General features: G+C 40.5%; 1 protein-coding gene across 9 annotated transcripts in view; it reads left to right on the forward strand.

Moving 5' to 3' along the window:
• Nucleotides 1-22,971, forward strand: part of ncoa2 (nuclear receptor coactivator 2) — a 320,940-nt gene that overhangs the window by 118,914 nt on the left and 179,055 nt on the right. For all 9 annotated transcript variants that reach the window (XM_073040731.1, XM_073040742.1, XM_073040720.1 and 6 more), the window contains exon 2: nucleotides 2,443-2,522. The gene's annotated coding sequence lies outside the window, so the exon portion shown is untranslated. The remainder of the gene's footprint in view (nucleotides 1-2,442; nucleotides 2,523-22,971) is intronic.

The raw sequence follows: 22,971 nt of genomic DNA on the forward strand, positions 1-22,971 counted from the left end.
CAACTCTGAGTGATTAAGTAGAAAGTTTGAAGTTATAAACGCATTTCTTTCTACCTTAGGTCACAAACTTATCAATCACCCCTGCTGTGGACCACTTCTGGAGGTCCAAGACGCTGTCTTCTACAAAGAAGGATCTGTATGCTCCACAACCGCTGGACTAAGTGTGTAAATGTAGGAAAAATAAATGTGCTAGGTTTTCTAAAATTGATTCCTTCTACCCCAGGCCACAAATTTATCAATCACCTCTCATATTTCAGTTCAATGCCATGTTTGAAAGGGAGAAATATGAGACGGTTCTAGATCTAGTTAAGGCTGGGCAGATCTGCTAATGGTGGTGACAGATGTTTTCAGAATAAAAATAATTTTGTTACCATTGACCAGTGCTGACCAAAAACAGAGAATGGATGTAGAAATGTAAAAACTAGCACAGATCCTGGAAACTACAAGCAAAACAACTTCAATGAGGCTAAACTGCAAAACGGAATAGAGAAAGAAACTTGTGATTGATATCAAACTCAATATTTTAAATTGCATCAGGAGAAAGTGGTCACATTTGCCGAGGTGGATTGAAAACAAATTGATAATATTGTCATTGAAAATCAAGAAATAGCAGACAATAAGTCTTTGGCATCAGTATTTCTAACAGAGTATGAGGATGCATGCAGGACATCCCAAGTAGAGTAGTATTGAGTCTGGGATGAACATTTGCAAAGATTAGCCCGAGAGAATTGAGGAATTTGGGGTAGCGTAGTGGTTAGCACAGTACAGGCAGCCCGGGCTCAATTCCTGCCACTGCTTGTAAGGAGCTTGTACGTTCTCCCTGTGACCACTTAGGTTTCTTCCCAAAAACCAAAGACCTACTGCTGGTAGGTTAATTGGTCATTGTAAACTGTCCCGTGATTAGAAAAGGATTAAATTAATGATGCAGCTGTATAAAACTCTAGTTAGGCCACACTTAGAGTACTGTGTCCAGTTCTGGTTGCCTCACTATAAGAAGGATGTGGAAGCATTGGAAAGGGTACAGAGGAGATTTACCAGGATGCTGCCTGGTTTAGAGAGTGTGCATTATGATCCGAGATTAAGGGAGCTAGGGCTTTACTCTTTGGAGAGGAGGAGGATGAGAGGAGACATGATAGAGGTGTACAAGATATTAAGAGGAATAGACAGAATGGACAGCCAGCGCCTCTTCCCCAGGGCACCACTGCTCAGTACAAGAGGACATGGCTTTAAGATAAGGGGAGGGAAGTTCAAGGGGGATATTAGAGGAAGGTTTTTCACTCAGAGAGTGGTTGGTGCGTGGAATGCACTGCCTGAGTCAGTGGTGGAGGCAGATACACTAGTGAAGTTTAAGAGACTACTAGACAGGTATATGGAGGAATTTAAGGTGGGGGGTTATATGGGAGGCAGGGTTTGAAGGTCGGCACAACATTGTGGGCCGAAGGGCCTGTAATGTGCTGTACTATTCTGTGTTCTAAATTGGCAGATTGCTGGGTAGCATGGCTCGGAGGACCAGAAGGGCCTACTTCATCCTGTATCTCAATAAATAAAATCAAAATAAAGACATAGTGACAGTAAAGGGTGACAGGTTCCCAGACCTGGTGTTTTCCAATCCAGGGTTTTATACAAAAGAGCAGCTAAAGATGAGAGCATGTTGTAAATGCCCTCATTTCCAGAACTATTTCATTGCTTTGGGAAGCAAAGGATTTTATGTTCCTTAAGAGGGGAGAGAGGAGAATAATCTGGGCATGAAGATGGGTTAGCATAATATGGCAGAAATTGCGTATCAACACATAAGCATACAATTACACACTATAATTTTTCAGCTACTAAATCTAGGTCATTGTTTGCAACTCCAAATATATTTGAAGTGACTAAAGTAGGGTATATGGTGTCAATGATGTGCTGCTGCAAAGGGAGGTTCCAGTTCGACCACATCAATTTTAGGGGCTGAATCTTTAGAAGGATCTTCTGGCCTATGAAGAAATGCTAGATAAATTCACTAATGTACACATTCTGTTATGCTTCAGAGACTTAAATTAGGGATATCATTTTGTAACAATTCTGGGCTTCATCCATGTTTGGGATCCATGGCCCAAAAGGTTAGTGGGGTGGAAACTCCTCTCTTACTTTTGTAAGGTCACAGTGGAACTGGATTTCAGACAGAGTTGAATGCACAGTTGCCTCAATATGTTCAGTTTTTGTCTCAACGGAGGTAAAATTCTGCTATAGTATGGAGACTCGACCTGTTCTTCCTCAAGTTAATTCCAATGCTTTAATAAGTCGTATAATGAAAAGTATAATTCTATGCAATTTATTTGGAGCTTAGACCAGAGATGTAAGCACAATAATTCTACTGCTCTAGTTAAATTGAGCAGTTTATGTAAGGGATTGGGTTATCAGTGTATTATTCTGATTAATGTTGTTACATGTTTTTTTTGGCAGAGTGAAGAGAATAATGTCTGAAGACTGTCAATCATACTGTGACCGAAATGCCCTAGGGGTGTTTTTGGAGTAGAGCCAAGGTACGTTAAAGTGTGACATTTTTGCTTGTAGACATTAACGGTTTAGAATTAGTGCACAAATCCTATGTAGTTCTTGGAGACCATAGTATGATAAAAAGAAAGATGTTGTGTAAATTATAGAACCTTTCATATCGTTGGAGCAAACCTAAGTGGATAGGCTTTGTATTTTAATCTGGGAAAATATGTGACAGAATTTCAGATAGGAAGGTTGGGTGACCTATTTTAGAGTTATGAAATAAATAATGACTTGGATATTGCTCTTTAAATCACATCATGGAGTGTTTTCTGTCCACCTCACAGAACAAACACGAGTTTGGTTTAACACTCCATTTCAAAGATGGAACAATTTGTGGACCAATTTCTCAGTGTTGCACAGAATAAAAGTTGTTTCACATATGAGCAAATCTGATGAAATTTCAATCAAACATATGTTTGAAAATATTTTGTAAAAACTTGCATTTAGTTTCAGCTTGCAATCTGAAGCTGGTTGTAGCATAGTTTTTCCAATCTTAAGATCGCTATTTTCACTAAAGAGTATTTTTTAGTATTTGGAAAAGAAGAAGCCATTGGAATTTTCAGTTTTTTGCTGTTACTGATTGTTAAAGGACCTCTGATTAGATGCGGTACTATGAGTGGCTATCTTTCCAGCTATAGTACTGGACAGATGTCAGAGGAGATGATCTGCGACTTGTCTTCCTCAGTTTGTTGATCAGTTCTCCTTACTTGGATGGTGGCTGCTTGTAGGAAATGCTCATAACAATCGAGCTTAGCTTTTCATTGTATCAGGGTTCCAAGTAGCAGCGACAAAGTTCATTTCTTTGTTCAAATTAAAATCTTTAAACTTCAGTCAGGATAAATCTGAATGAAAATTTATTGGCAAAGTGTGATCTTGAGCATGTGCTTTCATACAGTGGTCATTTTATTCCCCATGAGCCAGTGCTTGTGACTTAAATTCCTAGTTGACGATTCTTGATTTAAAAAAAAAACTAAAAACCCTTTCTGAATTTATCGCTATAATTACCAGGCTGAATCATTACATTAAGTATGCGCAACAATAACTTAAATATTCTGAAAATTTGACTTGTTGGATATTCTTTCTTGACTCCATCTGTAAGCAGCTGTACTCAGAGGATGAGGTTTGTTCGTTCTTGGCTGAGCTACTGCTTCACCTGGGGCAAAGTGAAACTGGCAAGGAGAGCGACCCATGCGGAAAGTGTGCTTGTATTAAATGAATTTTTTTGAAAGCAGTTGTGTAGGGATCCAGGTGGTTTTACCATCTGGGCTAAAATGAGACCAGATGGAGAAGTGAAAGAAAGGGAATAAAAATCTAAGATTAGAGAAGCAGAAATTAATTAACTTAAATTTAAAAATGCATATGCAAGAGATAGGATGGTGTTTCATTAATTTATCTGTGTGCGCGCATATGCTGGTAATGTTGGTGGATGTGCAAATGGTGGTAGAAGGAAAGCCATTAGATCCGATTTAAAGACTTTGTTTTCTTTTGCCTACACCAGGAAATTATTAGCTCAAGTGTAAAAGGACGTGCGCCTGTGAATGCAATTTTTTTTTGGTTTAGTGGCTGCCAGAAAATGATTGATTGGCATGTTTCAGCTTTTAGCAATTTGCTTTCTTGAAGTTGCAAATTTTAAGATTGTGGAAGTTAAAATATTAGAGTCCATTGAAGCTGTGTGTGTGTGTTTTAATTTTAGATGATATAATAGCAGAAAGTAATCAAATTACAATATCTTCATTTTCAAGGTGTGTGCTGGAATATTGAAAGATTCCTTTATCATAAATGTCAGGAAAATGCCCTCTAACATTTTTTCCTTCACTGAGAGTATGGATTCAATCACAACTGGCTAATTCACTGTCACAAGAAATATTTAAAAAAAAATACTCTGCAGTTTGTACTTGCTGCAGTATTCTATGACCTAAATTGTAAACTTTCATACAAGTAAAATGGCTGACTGAGGAATGGAATCTTATTATTGTTACTTAATGGAATTTTGGTTTAATGCAAATCACTAATTAATATTCTATGCTGTTCACTTTCAGTAATGGATCATTAGTTACCTCGTTTTGTTGCAAGCTTGGCATATTCCAAACATATAGGTTCAATATGGAGCATGTTTCAATTGATATGAGTTATACATGCGGATAAAATTTAATAAGTTCTGTAAATAATATTGTAAGCACTGAATTTGTGTTTGATACAAAGCAATGAAATAAGAATATGGTAATACTGTGTAGAAGAAGTACTCTTTTTATTTTAAAAGGCAACAGCATTTTGGTTATTGGTCCTGATATATAATGTGGTACAATTTTTCCCAACTAAAATCTCCAGGAAAGCAGCAAACCTGTGGAGAAAATGTTTCAGTGGTTGGCATTGCACCCCAATAAGTGGCAGAATTTGTTGAGAGCAGATTATTTGAAATTCTACAGTTTGGTTATCAGTTATGTATTTGATGTCTACAGTGTGTGTCTCCATCCAATATTTCTGCAATAATAAAATGGCCCATGCCAGCCTCTCAGAAGAGCTAAACAACATTTTGCACTTAGACAGTCAGTGTTTTATTCCACAAGTGTTACACCGTATGAGTGTTATACTCTGGCCATCTAAGATTTTGAAATGCTCATCCTTGACTTAATTAGGCTTCTGTTGACTATTTCCTTGTCGTCTGCATCCTAACAGTGTACTTAAATGAATCATAACTTGGCCAATGATCCATTTGGAGCTTAAAAACCCATCTATCTCAATTTTGAATGTACTTTTGATTGATTAACTGTATCCTTTGTGGAGAAATTACTCCTTTTCTGAGATCTAAGTGATTGAACCCTCATTCTGAAGCTGCATCTCAGTTCTTCTTCAGGCAAAGGAAATTATCACTTGCATTTTCTTGGTCAGACCTCCAAGAATCTTTGTTTCAGGAGACTACCACTCATTTTTCTGACCATTACAGTCATGTTGCTTGACTTTTCCTGCAGGACAGACCTCTTGCACTGGGGAATCAATGTAACGGATTTTCACCACAATCAAGACTTTTCTTCAAAGGTGAAAGGACTGTGCAGAGTTGTTGAAATATAGCCTCACCAAAGACCTGTGTAAAAGCTGGAGGAAGTCTTTTGTATGGCAATAAAAGCTGTGTTCTATTTGCCTTCCTAATCGTTTGCTCTTATGTTCATGTAGGCTTTCTTTGATTATAACAAATCTCAAATCCTTCTGAATAACTGGAAGATCTTGCTGATATTTTTCCAACTGCTTTCTCTTAAATGTGTTTTTTTTTCCAATTTTCTCCTGAAGTGGATAATTACATCTTCTCAAGTAACAATTCATTTTCTCAATCATGTAAGTCATCTGTATTTCTTTGTAGCTAATTTGGCATATTCCATACAGTTTACTTTCCTACCTAACATTTATCATTAGACAACTTACTTATATTATGCAGTATCTCCTTGTCCAGGCCAGTGATTTAAACTGCAAATGGCTGAGGTCCAAAACACTGTTCCCTCCCCTCCATTAGTCTGAACTTGCCAGCCTGAAGAGAAATCATTAATTCCTAATTTATATACTTCTGATCAATAACTAATTCTCAATCCATGCTGATATCCCGAAACCATTGGTTCCTAATGTTATACACCAGCCACCTCAGAGACATTTTAAACAGGAAAAATATTTAAGTAATTATAGGTATTGGTTCATTATTGTCACATGTACCAAGATACAGTGAAAAGCTTGTCTTGCACACTATGTATACAGATCAAATCATTGCACAGTGCATTAAGCAAGAATAAAGTATAATAACCATGTGGAATAAAGTGTAAAAGCTACAGTAAGAGTGCAGTGCAAGATCATAATGAGGTAGATTGTGAGGACAAGAGGACACCTTATTGTTCAAGAGGCCCATTCCAGAGTCTGATAACAGGAGCTGTCCATGAGCCTGGTGGTACGTGCTTTCTGGCTTTTGTATCTTCTGCCTGATGGCAGAGGGGAGAAGTGAGAATATCCAGGGTGGGTGGGGTTTTTTAATACGATGGCTGCTTTCCTGAAGCAGCAAGTAGCATAGACAGAGTCTGCATCGAAGGAAGGCTGGTTCCTGTGACGTGTTGGGCTGTGTCCAGAACGCTCTGCAGTGTCTTGTGGTTACATGCAGAGCAGTTGTCATACCGAGCCATTATCCATCTAATCTGCATGTGACCGCAAGAAACTGCAGAGAGTTCTGGGCAAAGCTCAGCATACACAGGAAACAGCCGCCCCTCCATGTACTCTGTTTATACTTCTCACTCCCTCAGTACAGCAGCTGGCATTATTAAAGACCCCGCCTACCCCAGACATCGTCTCTTTTCCCTTTCCCATTGGACAGAAGATAACAAAAGCCTGAAAGCACATACCACTAGTTATAAGCTATTTTTTTCTATAATATTTTGATGAAGAATTCCGTAATTATCAACCAGCAAGTAAAGTAACTCAGAGTCTTCTGTGCACTTGCATTTGTCCGCCGGATTGGCAGCACCTTTCAAGCGATTGTAGTTGCTCTCTGAGCACCCGTCACAGGACGTTACTGAAGAGTAGGAGGCAAAGCATATCCAGCCCATCTCCAGCAGCAGCAAAGAAAGAGGTTAAAATTGCTGGCCTCTGACTGCAAGTTGTTTTGGATGCCACATTAGGCAGAGAATACATGGGGATCCTAAATAAACTAAGCCACACTTGGGACTGCTGGTAGTTAAACAGCTCGATTTAAACCTAGAAAATGAAAGTGAATTCAGCTCTGAAGCAAGAGAAACTCTGCAGATGCTGGAAATGCAAGCGACACACACACAATGCTGGAGGAACCCTGCAGGCCAGGCAGCATCTACAGCAAAGAGTACAGTCGACGTTTCAGGCAGAGGCCCTTCATCAGGACACAGCGAATTAAGCTCTTGTTCTCGTGAGGGTGGAGCATGACTTTTTGTGCTTAAAAAAATGCTGATCCCAATAAAGCTGGTGACAGTGATGTAATCTCTGTGGTCAGTGCTCATGGATGTAACCACTTCTATGTAAATTTCAGTTTGTTAAAACATGCTAGGCTCTGACCTCTGCTGTCAACCTCTCCATTTTCCTGATCGCTGATGTTCATGGTGCTGGTTATAGTTACACCTCCAGCCCACAGTTCAGACCTGGTTTCACGCTGCACACAAGCTGTTGATCACAATCGCAACCAGGTTTAATATCACCAGCATATATCATATTTGTTAACTTTGCAGTGCAGTACAATAAAGAGGAAAAATGAATGACGGTGAGAATGTATGTGTACATATGTGGACAAAGGAAAAGGGCCAGAAGCAAAGGTTTGGGCACACTGCATGGTCAGTACTTAAAAACACCCCCTTTGGCAAGTATCACAGCTTGTAAATGCTTTCTGTAACCAGCTAAGAGTCTTTCAATTCTTGTTTGGGGGATTTTCGCCCATTCTTCCTTGCAAAAGGCTTCTAGTTCTGTGAGATTCTTGGGCCGTCTTACTTGCACTGCTCTTTTGAGGTCTATCCACAGATTTTCGATGATGTTTAGGTTGTGGGATTGTGAGGGCCATGGCAAAACCTTCAGCTTTCGCCTCTTGATTTGTGGATTTCAAAATCCATTGTGGATTTTGAGGTGTATTTAGGATCATTATCCTGTTATAGAAGCCATCCTCTTTTCATCTTCAGCTTTCTTACAGACGGTGTGATGTTTGCTTCCAGAATGCTGGTATTTAATTGGATTTATTCTTCCCTCTACCAGTGAAATGTTTCCCGTGCCACTGGCTACAACACAAGCACAAAGCATGGTCAATCCACCCCTGTGCTTAACAGTTGGAGAGCTGTTCTTTTCATCAAATTCTGCACTCTTTTTTTCTCCAAACATACCTTTGCTCATTGCGGCCACAAAGTTCTATTTTAACTTCATCAGTCCACAGGACTTGTTTCCAAAATGCATCAGGCTTGTTTAAATGTTGCTTTGCAAACTTCTGATGCTGAATTTTGTGGTGGTGACGCAGGAAAAGTTTTCTTCTGATGACTGTTCCATGGAGGTCATATTTGTGCAAGTGTCGCTGCACAGTAGAACAGTGCACCACCACTCCAGAGTCTGCTAAATCTTCCTGAAGGTGTTTTGCAGTCAAGCGGGGGTTTTGATTTGCCTTTCTAGCAATCCTACGAACAGTTCTCTCGGAAAGTTTTCTTGGTCTTCCAGACCTCAACTTGACCTCCACTGTTCCTGTTAACTGCCATTTCTTAATTACATTACGAATTGAGGAAACGACTTCCTGAAAACGCTTTGCTATCTTCTTATAGCCACCTTCTGCTTTGTGGGCATCATTTATTTTAATTTTCAGAGTGCTAGGCAGCTGCTTAGAGGAACCCATGGCTGCTGGTTGTTGGTTTGAGGAGTCAGGGTATTTATAAAGCTTTGAAATTTGCATCACCTGGCCTTTCCTAATGATGACTGTGAACAAGCCATAGCCCTAACAAGCTAATTAAAGTCTGAGACTTTGGTAAAAGTTATCTGAGAGCTCAAATCTCTTGGGGTGCCCAAACTTTTGCATGGTGCTCCTTTCCTTTATTTTCCACTCTAAAATTGTACAAAACAAAACTAATACACTAATCTTGCTTAAAATGTTGAAAAGAATGTTTCATCTTTAACTTTATGACTTTTGGAGATCAGTTCATCTTCTACTCACTTAACTATTCACAGTACAGAAATTTTGACCAGGGGTGTCCAAATTTGCATATGTGTGTGTGTGTGTGTGTGTGTGTATACACATACACACACAATAGTTAAGATAAACGGTGTAAAAACAGAACTTTCTTTAAAAAAAAGGTTGTGAGATCATGTTTATGGGTTCAGTGTCCATTTTGCAATTGGCTGGCAGAGGGGAAGAAATTGCTGAGTGCGTGCCTTCGGGATTCTCTACCTCCTTTCTGATGGTAATATTGAGAAAAGGGCATGTCCTGGGTGGTGGGGTGATGCTTCATTATTTGACAGCATAAGACATCCCATGGCAAACAGGATTCAATGGTTGACACACAAGGTGACTGTATAGGAATGCAATATATTTATCAACTCTCCCAGTAAAACAGTCATTTTATTATGTACATACTTTTGCACATAATAGGTCAATGGATAATAAAGATTTGTTGAATGGAGTCTGATAAGTAATCGTATTAATTATGTTAGGCACCTTGTTTCACTGAAGTAGTGTTGGTGTAAGCAGGTTACACTGCTAGTTAGTATACAACAGATCAAGTATTAAGTGGGAAACATTCACTGGATGTGACTCTGAATGAAGGTGCTCATAAATTATTCTAATTGAATTTGACAGTGATTTGTGTAACTGCATTTCAATGTTGAATATATTAGTAGTCCCCTTACTTGTTCCACATCTTGAATGCTTTTGGATGAGATTTAATGGTAAAATACTGTTTCATGTGTAGTTTCTGTAATTTTTTATGAAGTATGACAGACTACTGGTAGCGAATCAGTGATTGTTTCCGCAAGGGAACTGCCTGAGTTACAGTAGGTACAAACCACACACTGAAACAGTTAAGATTCAGAAATATTGGGACTCAAATGCAGTTTAAGTTGTTGTATTACTGACAGAACCGGTGGTGAAAGTGTAGATATGTACAAACCTGTTGCATGCATTCAACTTGTCATTTGGCATGTGTCTCAGTTGGACATCTATAGAGACCTATCAATCACCCTGGTTTGAAGAAATGTCTCGTTTCTGTATACATTATATTGTTATATACATGTGTATAGTTAAATGACAATAAACTTGACGACTTGAAAATGGTCAATGAATTTCCAAAGCAAAAACAAACTGGACTACTACCAGTAACTGGTATTGATTAAAAGTGGAGTGCTTGAGGGAGAAAGGCAAGATGATTAACAAAGACCTTCAATGGCATTGCCTTCATCTGCATCCTGGGACATTACTTCATGTAGCTACATGAGTAGATTAGAAGCTGTGTATCCTCCATGTAGAGACTTGTCATCTATAAAGCAAAGGTCAGGTGATGAGATCTCAAAGCTCACCATTATCTAGGATAAATGCTTTGATAAGCATTCCTAAAACCACTCCATTGCCCAGCACCGTGTGGCAGCAATGCATGTGGACCATAAAGTGTCCTGGGGCCATCTGCTCAGATTTTTGAAAGATAAGATGGTTAAGAGTTTTAGGTACCATGGAACGTCAGTATCTTTGGATTCCCCTCAACACGGTACACCACCCTGACCTGGAAATATAACATCCTTCCTTCATCATCGATGGATCAAGGTTGTAGAACTCCCTCTCCAACAGGCCCTTGTAGAAGGATATTCACCAGAAAGACTGAAGAGGTTCAAAAAGGTTGCTCACTGCTATTCCCACAAGAGAGTTAAAAAGGCAATTCGGAGAAGCAATAAATGTCTGTTTAAAAATGTTTTGTCCTTTCAACTGCAAACATGTGTGATTAGACTTCGAAACAAATATTTACTTAGACTTCAACAGTTTATTTTCCATTGTAGCTTCACAGACACTGATCAGTCCTTTACTGTAAGGGGCCAGAGCTGTCCACAATTTACACTGTCTTTTCACTCAATGTATCTTGACTGTGGAGGACTCGGAGGTTAAGTAAGAGAGCAAGATAGTGGTAAATGGTGTACAGTATGGGGAAAATACAAGAAGAATTATTTTAAATGATGAGAAGATGTTTGCACACAGAGGGTATGCGTATTGGTTAGGGAGAAGCAGAAAGTAAAATTGTGTGTGTAATTACTGATTATGAAGGAGCAACTTATACTTACCCTTATTTCAAGGGGGTTGGTATTCAAAAGTAGGGTTGGCTTACTGAGAAGATGGATTTGGTAAAGGAGTAGTTTTGGGTAGCCTGAGGAAAATTTGTATTGCTCTTAGAGGCACTGCAACGTAAACGTTCTGGGACTTGGGTGGGCTATACTGTGAGGAGCAATTTACTGAAAGTGATCTCTGCTGCCTGCAGTTTGTAAGAATGCCAGGTGATCTCATGCAAGTCATTTAAGGTTCTGTGAGGGAGCGACAGAGTAACTGTGGAAAATTCAGAATTGGTGGGTGTAGACTTGGGATCAGAGGTCAGGCAGGTGGGACTGGAATAATAAAGGGTATTATAATTCTTTGAATTTCTTAATATTTAAATGACCGTGAGTGATCAGTCGTTAAGGATCTGCAAGATTGATAGACTTTTAAATATTGTGAATCAGTGGATATGGTGATGGTGTAGGAAAATGGACTTGAGTATCAGCCAGGATCAGACTGAATGGCTGCCCGACCTCTCCTGTGTTCATTTATTTGTTTTGTCAGATTTGAGCTTGTCACTAGAGAAGGATGCCTGACATTTACACAACATGAGGGAGCCTACTTGTCCTAAATCCTGCCTCCCCCTATTCTCTACACAAGATCCTGCAGATGCTGGAAATCCAGAGGAATACACACGAACTGCTGGGGAATCTCTGCAGGTTAGGCAGCATCCATGGGGATGAATAGACAGTTGATGTTTCAGGTCTGGAAAGGATGGTGGAAGATGCCAGAATAAGAAGGTGGGGCGAAGGGAAGGAAGACAAACTAGTGTGCAGTGAAGCCAGGTGTGTGGATCAGGGAGGATGTAGTATCATGAATTGCTTGTGGCAAATAATTCCTCACTCCCAGGGTCAGAAACAGATTCTGAACGTGAACTGCGGTTGTTTTCTGAGCAAACTTTGAAATTGAACTATTATATTCAAGCCCATTCTTTTTGGAAACAGAACAATAACAGATTCCAACATGAATAAAATTGAGGTGGATGTCAACAAGCCTGAAAATTATACTATGATATGTAATATACTCTGTGCTTATGGTTAAAATATAAATGTAACTGTATTTACATCAGAAAATTAATAACATTATTTGCATTGCTATGAGCTAGTTGTAGAATTATTTAATTTAAAGGAATGTTCTGGAAGCTCGCATTTATTGAAGGCTCTGTAAGCATTACAATAGTTGCTGATTCGGTAGAGTGCTGTGTATGTAATTTTTTTTTTGGTGATTACTGTATCAACAACGTGCTAATCAGCACTGAAAGCCTGGTGTGTTACATGCAGGGAAGCTCAGCTATGATGGAGTCTTAAGAGCTACTTAAACCATTCAAAAACACAATTTCTGAGGAGCTTGCTAGACTAGATGGCCCATTCCATCACGGGTAAAACCCTCCCCACCACGGAGCACATCTACACAGAGCTCTGTCCAAGGAAAGCAGCCTCCATCATCAAGGACCCCCACCATCCAGGCCATGCTCTCTTCTCGCTGCTGCCATCAGGAAGAAGGTACAGGCGCCTCAGGACCCACACCACCAGGCCCAGGAACAGTCATTACCCCTCAACCATTCAACTCTTGTACCAGAGAGGACAACTTCGCAGACCTTCACTCGCCTCGAACTATTCCAACAAGCCATGGACTCACATTCAGGGACTATTTCTCTCATGTTTTTAGTGTTTATTGCTTATTTATTTCTTATTATTATTATTTCCTTTTTTGTTTTTGCACGTTGGTTGTTTGTACAGTTGGGTGTGGTCGTCCATTGATTTTATTGTGTTCCTTCTATTTACTGTGAATGCTTGTAAGAAAATGAATCTCAGGTTTGTATATGGTGACAGATATGTACTTTGATAGTAAATTTACTTTGAACTGTAGAGGAGAGATGTATTCTTTTCTGTCATCTCAGCTTTTTATCCTCCGTTACTGAATTACATTGGTGGCTGAAACTATCAATCAGCTTTGAAAATCTGGACAGAAAACCCATGGCTCTTTCCTGTAGAGAATGCCAAAGATTAATTGACCTCTCCAGAAACATTCCCTCCCTCAGGACTATACGGTCAGTCCCTATCCTGAGACCCAGCCATCTCTCTGTAGCTATGGTGGGCAAGTCCACTTTCCATTAACCTGCTGCAGAGATGTATAGGTACAGACATCGCAACAAACGTGACATTCAATAGCATTCAGGTCAAAGGAAACCCCTCTCAGCAGGGGCATGGGGTTGCCCAGTTAAACTGATGGGTATTTTAATGTTCCCCCTAACATTTACCATATGAACTGCAGCGTTTCAAGAAGGCAAGTCACCTCCACCATCTTGAGACAATTAAGGCAAATTAATGAGTAACCCAAACTGTTTCACTTTGTAAGGTCTTTGTTTAATAACTTATTTTAAAAGTAGTACTTTCAGCAATGCAGAAGCCCTTTACAACTGCATGGAAGTTTTAGCCTTTTGGAACTGCTGATTGTAGGATAAGGAACTCTTACTTGTGGAAAACAAGGGTGGAAAGCAAATGTGCTCTTATTAATGCTACCAAAAATTTAAAGTCTTTCACAACCTAAACCCAGGGTTTGATTTCTGACCTGTTGCTGTATTTGTTTTTAGTTTGGGTGTGAGCTGAAAAGATAATTTGGCTGTAGAATCTAATGGATGGGGGAAGGGAAGTAATGACGATTTTTGGTCTTAAATGTTTTGAGGGCGACAATAGAAATGAGTGCTATTGCCATCATGTGTTCACTGGCATATATGGACCACTACTGGTTTTGAATTGTCTCAGTAAAGCAGCCAGCATAATCAAAGGCCCACTCCCTCTTTTTTTCCCCCCTTTCTCTCCTTCCCCCTCTTTGGGTAGAGGATACAAAGGTCTGAATGCACGCACCACTAAGCTTAAGGACACCTTCCCTAGCCTGTCATAAGACAATTGAATGGTTCCATAGTACAATCAGATGGATTCTTGACCTCATGATCAACTTCATTATGACGTATCTTAATGCCTACCTGCTCCGCACTTTCTCTGTAACTGTAACTTTCTATTCTGTACTCGTGTTGTATTACCTTGCACTACTTCAACGCACTGTTGTAATGAAATGATCTGTGTGACCGTATGCAAAACAAAGCTTTTCACTGTACCTCCGTACAAGTGACAATAATAAACCAGTTTACCACTTTTATGGTTCATGTGTGCCATTGTATCTGGGCAGAACTCCAACGACAATGTCAGTGAGAGGGAAAAAAAATGCCTGCTCTAATTATTTAAGTTTACAGTTGGGAAATAACCATCTGCATGAGAGAGAGAGACAGCCTAACTGCACACTCACAAAAAAAATTGCTACCTTCTTGAAATAAATAGAAGAGTAAATGAGGGAGACAATTTCAGATAGCTTTTTCACTTTGGAGAATGGCCTTGCCTAGTTTATACATGAATGGGTGTTTGTGGACAACTCTAGCAAGTCTGGGTTGTCCAGAAGTAATTATATATTATGGATTTGTGTGCAAGTACGTCAGAAGTTATTTTTAGGTCAGGAACAACACCCAAGTACTAGGGCTGATTGCTTAAGCTCAGCACTACTGTTAATTACTATGAGTCCAGTGTGCTGGACAGGTGCTTCCAAGTCTTTCTTTCTTATGATTCCCTAAGCAAAATCAAAAAATATAGTTTTAATTCTGGAATGTTTCTAACTGAAACCTTCATATATAATTCTGCCTGCCATTTTAACTGTTAGTAAGTGTCTAAAAACAGTTGACCCAAAAAATCTTGCAGTATTATTTTGGCTTAAAGACTAGGAAATCAAGTCTTTCTGAACCTGAATAAGAGAGAACCTGCAAATGCTAGAGGAATTCCAAAGGGTTTTGGCCCAAGTCAAAGGGTTTCGACTGTACTTTTTCCCATAGATACTGCCTGGCCTGCTGAGTTCCTCCAGCATTTAAGTGTCTTTTTGAACATGGTCAGTGTTCTTTTTTTTTTGGACTTCACAGTCTTGTATTTAAATAGCACCTCATATCTCTACTGAAATATGACATGGAGTGTAATATTTAAAGAAGGATATTGTCAGGAATCCACAATGTTTAAGTGGTGCTCTGGGGTATTTTATTTATCCACTTTATTTTGCAGGACCTCAGGTTAATATTTTAATTTAAAAAAAAACATTTTTCAACAATGAGGAAAATTTTTCAGTGCTGTAGTAAAGTGCAGTCTAGTCTATGTGCTTAAAATTGAAGACTGGAGATTTTAACGAGAACACATTATCTTATGGAATCTCATTCCAGAGATTACTTATGAGCATTGATACTGTTGGTAGATTATTAGGTGTCCAAGTGTGGCAGGAATACCTAACGAACAGAGGTAGATGTCCAGCAATCTTGGGAATTCTGGAGAAGTTTTTCCTTAATCTTCATTCTAATCCACAGGTGGTGGATGAAAGTTACTAATCCGCATCTTCAACAGCTGAAGGTGCAAATGCTGGAAACCAAGATGTACGGGTGGTGGGGGGGGGGGGGGGGAGAAGTTCCTGACGAAGGGTCTCAGCCCGAAACGTCGACTGTGCTTCTCCCTATAGATGCTGCCTGGCCTGCTGTGTTCCACCAGCATTTTGTGTGTGTTGGGGGAAGAAGTTGCTGTTTTTGTTTGGAGGATATTTATAATTGCATTGGTATTGCTTCCTCCACTTATACAGAACTTGAGGCTTGCATCATCTTTGCTGTCAGGTCTTCTCCAATCACTTAGAACTAGAGGGCACAGCCACAGCATAGAAGGACATCCCTTTGGAAGAGAGATGAGGAGCAATTTCTTTAGCCAGAGGTGATGAATCTGTGGAATTCATTGCCACAGACAGCTGTGGGTATTGGGTATACAGTGAATTCCAGTTAATTGGGGCACCTCAGGATCAGTGTATTTTGGTCTAGTAGTGTGATTGCCCCAATTAGCTGAAATTTCATGGAAATTGTTTAAAAAAGTATAATAATGCCAAACTGAGTAAAAAATTATGTATGTAACTGAAAAACAGAAATTGGAACACTTCCAATACCACTGCAGTACTATAAAGCTATATGTTAGCTCCTAATACTAATTGACCGAGGAATTCATCTGTGTTGACTTCTTTTGACTATAAATGAACAAAACAGCGCAGGCACTTAGTGTGGAAAATGGATTGCCCTCATACAATGCTGTCGATGATTGCTTCCTCCAAATTTTCATTGTATCATTCAAAATGCTACCTTCAAAGTAGAAACTACAAAGAATTTGATACTTTCAAATTCTTCATAGTTTCTAACTTGTTGAAGTAGTGAAATCGTTTCATTTTCACTCCTGGTCACTTCTGGCATTTCCAACCCTGATGCTTGAAACCGCAGTGAGCAAAACAGTTCTGAATTATCTTATCGCTTCTTTCTCACCAACTAACAATGACAAAAATCCCACAAGCAAACGCAATTTTAAAACTCTTCGTTCAAAGCATGGCGCCGTGTCTGACAGCCAGGCAAGTGCATTGCGACTAATGCTAGTTAGAAACTGTTCAGCAACAGTCTCCTGCCCCAGTTAAGTGACATGCAGCTTCAGATAAACAAAGGGAATCCTGGCTATTTTCTCAATCCATTTTTGTTCTTTGAGTTGTCCCAAATAAGCAGCTGCCCTGAATAATTGATGGCTCAATTAACCAGAATCTACTGTATATAAAGCAGAGTTAATAGTTTCTCACTTAGTAAGGGTGTCAAAAGTTATGAGGAGAAGGCTGGAAATAGGGTTGAGGTGGATTATTAAATCAGTCATAGAACAGACTCAATGAGCTGAATGGCCTAATTCTAATTCTGCTCCTATTTATTTATCCACCCTTCCCTCCCTCCCGGCCTTTTGAGCTGTACTGCTCAGCAACTCCCTATTTAACCCTAATCGTGGGACAACTTGCAATGGTCAGTCAACCTACCAACTAGCATGTCTTTAGAACGTGGGAGGAAATGCACCAGGGGAAACTCGCGCAATCATGGGGGGAACGTACAAACTCCTTACAGATGGTGGCAGGAATTGAACGCAGGTTGCTGATGCTGTATAGTGTTGTGCTAACCACTATGCTACTGTGCCTGTATCTTATTATTTCTGTGGTCCAGCTCTACCTCCTTTTCATTTCTTAACTTCTCTGTCTCCATCTTGGGGAAAACAAAGCAGAGAAAAATCAGACGTCAAGCTTTTCTAAGTTGCAGAGAAGAGGGAGAGCAAGGCGGAGATCAAGAATATCTCACTGGCATGTGAGGGATGTGCCAGGTGAGAGTTAGTGAAATGGGCCTTTTAATACGTGACTAGTCTGGAAGAGGTGTGAATAAAAGGAAATAATTGAAAACAAACAGTGGTGTGTCATATGTAGAATTCAATAAACTCTGGAAATCTAAAACAAAAATCCCGATTCAGGAAATGATAAGAGGGAAGTGTGGGTGACTACATCAGAGTTGGCTCGTTCTGAAGTGAGGAAGCAGGACAGTGAAATGTGGAATTCATCGTTACGTTCTGAGGCCTGAAATATGCCAATCTGCAAGAAGAGACGGGGTTCCTTGAGCTTGGGTTGAACGTCATTGGGAAAAGTGTGAAAGACTCCCAAAGACAGGGAGGTCAGACTGGGAGTTACAGTGACCTGTGGCTGGGAGGTCAGGGTCACCCTTACTGTATAAATGGAGATGTTCTGTAAAATGAGTCACCTAGTCTGCTATTGATTTCTCCAAAGCATAGGAAGCCACTTCTCTGTAGAATACATCGAATAACTCTTGTATCAGTCTTAAATGGGGCTTTCACCCCACCTTCTCGCTTATATTAATCTTTCATTTGTTCTGCTTCCTGTACTTGTGCAAAACTTAAAACTTTCATCACTTTTACTACCAATCTTTCTCTCATTTTCAATGGTTCATCTTAGACTTCTCTCCCTGCCTCACCCAACTTTTCTTTCTTAACAGGGTATATGGGTTGATTACCAATATCTATAGTTATCTTCACAATAGTCTCCTCCCACCCGGCTTCTCTTAAGGACTGCATTCCGTTTCCCCAGCTTTTCTGTTACGTGTGTTCTAACAACAACACCTTCCACACCAGTGCATGGGTCTTCCCTATCATCATCTCCCATCCAGAATAGTTACAGTTGTCATTTATATGAACAAACACGCAGGGTAGGCAGTTTCTGTGGAAAAAGAGGTAATATTTCAATGTGCTGTCCTTTTGTTATGATCCATTTTTGCCCATCACAGAATTAACTTCCCTCATTCCTGATTTTCCCGTTTTCTCAAATACTCCTGTTTTATTGCTTGATCCCCATGAAGGTTATTTTATTTATTCATGTTGTATTGGAGTGATTAATTTTCTAGGTGTTCCCCTGCCTTTTCATTACTTTCCACAGACAGTACAACTCCTTTTTCTCCCACTTCTTGCGATTATGCCACTTCATCTGTATAATAATTTTTATTTATTGGAATAAGCCCTTCGAGCCACCCCGCCCAGCAACCCCCTGATTTAAGCCAAGCCTAATCATGGGACACTAATAAAGAGTTGATGTTTCTGTCCAAGACCCTTCATCAAGACTGGAAAGGAAGGGAAAAGAAGGTGGGGAGGTGAAGGAGCAAGCAAGAAGTTGATAGGTGAAGCCTGGTCCAAGGGAAAGGTAGGTGGATCTGAGAATGAAGTGGGAAGCTGGGAGGTGAGGGGTGGAAAATGGAAAGGGCTGAAGGAGGTGGAATCTGATAGGATAGGAGAGTGGGGCATGAGAGAAAGGGAAGCAGGTGGGCACCAGAAGGAGGCAGTAGGTAGGTGAGGAGAAAGAAAAAAATATATAGCGATAACAAATAAGCAATAAATATTGAGGACATGAGACAAACAGGCCTTGAAAGTGAGTCCAAAGGATGGGGCAAATGAAGTTAACTCCTGATTCAAGAGCCTGATAGTTAAGGGGTAATATCTGGTCCTGAACATGGTGGTGTGGGTCCTGAGGTTCCTTTACCACCTTCTTGATGGCAGCAGTGAGAAGAGAGCATGGTCTGGACGGTGGGTGTCCCTAATGCTTTCCCGTGACTGCACTTCATATACATGTGCATAATGATGGAATGGCTTTTACCCGTGATGGACTGGACCATATCCACTATATTTTTGCAGGATTTTCCATTCAACGGAATTGTTTCCATACCAGGCTGGGAAGCAACCAGTCAATATACTCTCCTCCACACATCTGTCGATGTTTGTCAAAGTTTCAGATATCATGCCGAGTCTTTGCAAGCTTCTAAGCAGCAGAAGTTCATAAGAACATAAGAAATAGGAGCAGGAAAGTAAATAGTTACCTGATCTGGAAGAATTCTTTCAGTTCTTGGAGATGGCAGGAAGGGAAAATGAAAACACAGTTGCTGCGTCTCTTCCAGTGACATTAGATTTCTAACTATTCCTTAACTCTAAGTTGATTCTTTTTAATTACATTTAATCCTTCAACAAACCCCTCTTAGTACTGCCTCAAAGAATACTGATTTGCTAGAGTGCTCTTGGTCTTCAAGCCAAATGCTCGCGGTTATGAATTGTCCTATAAAATGACATCTGTATGGGCTGTGCTGTGGTGAAACCCCTTCCCCTCTCTGCTGGTGCTCCCCCAGCAGTGAGTGACAAGACTGACATGAAGGTTGTTGTGGGGTAGACCAGGGCTAGTGGCTTACCTGCTCAGAGCTGCCATGTATGGGGTGTCCAGAGAGGGGTAGCACCTCTAGTGAAGGGACTTGTGTCACTGACCTTCGGTCCTCACTGGACACTCAGCTCTTACCTGTGGCTCCAAGTAGCAGTTTGCCTGTGACAACGGCCACATCCCAGTACTCCTATTTGATGGGAGGGCTAAATCAGGTGAGAGTAACTGGCGGGCTCAGACCACTGGAGAGTTAGGGACATGCCTGCCCCAGGATGCGAAATCGGCTACGGCAGTCAGGATGGGTGAGATCTACGTTGAGATCCAATGGCCAGAAAGGTGGTACTGCAACAATCTGTGGGGAGCCAAGGGCAGAACAAGACACAGAAGATGTCATGGTCATCTACTACAACCAAGGAAGACCCCAGTTTGTGAAGCTTGTTCATACCACTGGACTTGGACTTCTGAAGTTGAGAAAGTGGAATTGCCCAGTGCAACAGCCTTTCCACTTTAAGAACCCTCCCTCGCAGGATTGCTGCCTTCGCCAGAGGTGGTGGACAACCACCAATGCTGCGATGTGTGGTACAGGGAATGTAGGCTCATTTTGGGAGGAGGTTACAGCATCTACTCTATGTTGACAGACCACCTTGTTTGATTTACCCTTCATTTACCACCACCTGCTGTTGGAGGTAAAAGAGACCGACGCCTTCCTCTCTTTTTGGCGTCTACTTTGCACTCTCCAGCCCAATCATTCAGTGGTAAAAACTGAGGGGTCGATGGCATCAGCCCGCAGCCATTCTCCCAAGCTGACGCAATTCCAGCCCTCTCAGGTTGTCCCAGCCATGTCAAGCAATGGGCAATAAATTGCTAGGAGAGCATAAGTGGAGAGGAATGGGTTTCATGCCAGGTCAAAACTATCAGTAATTCACTTATCTGTATATCATGCTGTGAACACACGTTAGCTCAGATTTTATTAGCATTCTGTGTCCTGGGAATGCATCCTGGAACTAACTTTATTAAAAGTAAATTCCCCTCGTCTTCTTTCAGATCTCGTGTACATCTGCACACAATGTGGTCTCGTCCACACTTGGGAGACCAAATCCAGGCCTAGTTTAGTTGCCTCACCCTTCTGTCCAAACTACACCGTGTCATTGTCACTTTTAATGCCCAGCTTTTTCTTTTTCTCTTTTTCTCTCTCTTTTTGCTCTCTCTCTTTTCTCTCCTCTCTCTCTTTTTCTTTTTCTCTTTCTCTTTTCTCTCCTCTCTCTTTCTCTCTCTCTCCTGCAGAATTACAGAGAAAGAAAGCCAGGAACCAGGTTCTTCAGACCAACAAATAAGTGCTGACAAACAATTACCATTTCACTCTAACTATTCTCACACAATCCATCATCATTCCACACCCAGCCCTCATAATTCCACTCTCTATCTATGCATTAGGGACAATTTACAGTGACTCATTAACCTACCAACCCACATGTATTTGGGGTGAGAACATTCAAGCTCCACACAGACAGCACCAGAGGTCATGACTGAACTGGGTCACTGGAGCTGTAGCTCAGCTTACTGTGACACTGTCCCCTGCATCTCCTACAGAAACGGGAACCTGAGAAACAGAATTCTGTCTTTTGATTGGACACTTCACAGCCTTCCAGGCATCAATAAAATTGGATCATAAATTAAATTTGTAATTTTGAGAAGTTGGTAGCAAACTCTTGAAGTTAAATTCTAGATGTGGAGTGGTTTTTCCTACAGTGGGCAAGTCTACCACGAGGGCACAGCCTCTAAATAGAGGGACATCCATTTAGTAGAGAGATGAGAAGGAATTTCTTCAGCCAGAGAGTAGTGAATCTGTGGAATTGATTGCCATAGAAGTGGTGGATGCCAAGTCATCGGGTATGTTTAAAGCAAAGCTTGAAATGTTCTTGGTTAGTCAGGGGAGAAGGCAGGTTAATGGGGTTGAGAGGGATAATAAATCAGCTATGGTGGAGCAGACTCGATGGGCTGAGTGGCCTACTTCGTTGTCTAATGGTGGTATAGTCTAATCTTCCTATTGCTATTTACACATTAAAATAATGTGTATTCCACCCCTTTTTGTCACACAAAATGGAGGACCTCAGCAGGCCAGGCAGCATGGAAAAGAATAAACAGCCGGAGCTGTGGGCCAAGACCCTTCATCAGGGCTGAAACATCGACTGCTTACTCTTTTCCATAGAGGCTGCCTGACCTGCTGAGTTGCTCCAGCATTTTGTGTGTGTTACTTTGATTATTAGCATCAGCAGGTTTTGTCATTGCTCCAGCCTCATTTCCTGTTTTCAAACCTTCCCTTTTGCCCTTTTCCCCCTTCCCCTTTTTCCCTGCCACCATGATGACCTGTGACTTTTTGTTTCGGTGAAATGAAATGCCACTCACCACAAATGTTAACTTTGTTTCTCCCTTCACAGATGCTGTTTGACCTTCTTAATGCTTTCAGCAATTTATGCTTTTTTTTATTATTACGCTGCTAGCTGTAGCATGGTTATGGTTCAGTTCTCAGAAGACAAAATTACAGCTAAGCTGCTCATTAAATGTTAAAATCCACCATGTGGCTGGTTTTATTATATTCATGGCCATGTTGATTTTTCAAGCATTTCCTTTATTCTAATCACTGACTACCTTAGGCATGCTGAGAGAGCTATTCTTGAATCTCCTGGCTAAAATTTGTGCTTCTCAAGAAAGAAATTTTGAAACATTGATAAGGATTGGACATAATAAATGCCAGAATTGGGAACATGTGATATCCTGGTGGTTTAAAAGTTATAGAAATAAAGAAACTCTTATTTTTTCCGTCTTCTTGAGTACTATGGCTATTACCACATGTGCCCTTTTATCAGAAAGTTGGAAGATATTTGCCATTGCTAGTTTTCATTGAAGCTGAAAATGTTTCCTAACTTCTGTTTACAAGGAATTGTTAATTATCTCTACAAACTAGTGAAAAGTTTTTTCAGCTATGTGGAAAACATCCGCTG

Source organism: Hemitrygon akajei, chromosome 1 (assembly GCF_048418815.1).
Source record: "Hemitrygon akajei chromosome 1, sHemAka1.3, whole genome shotgun sequence".
NCBI classification, from domain to species: Eukaryota; Metazoa; Chordata; class Chondrichthyes; order Myliobatiformes; family Dasyatidae; genus Hemitrygon; species Hemitrygon akajei.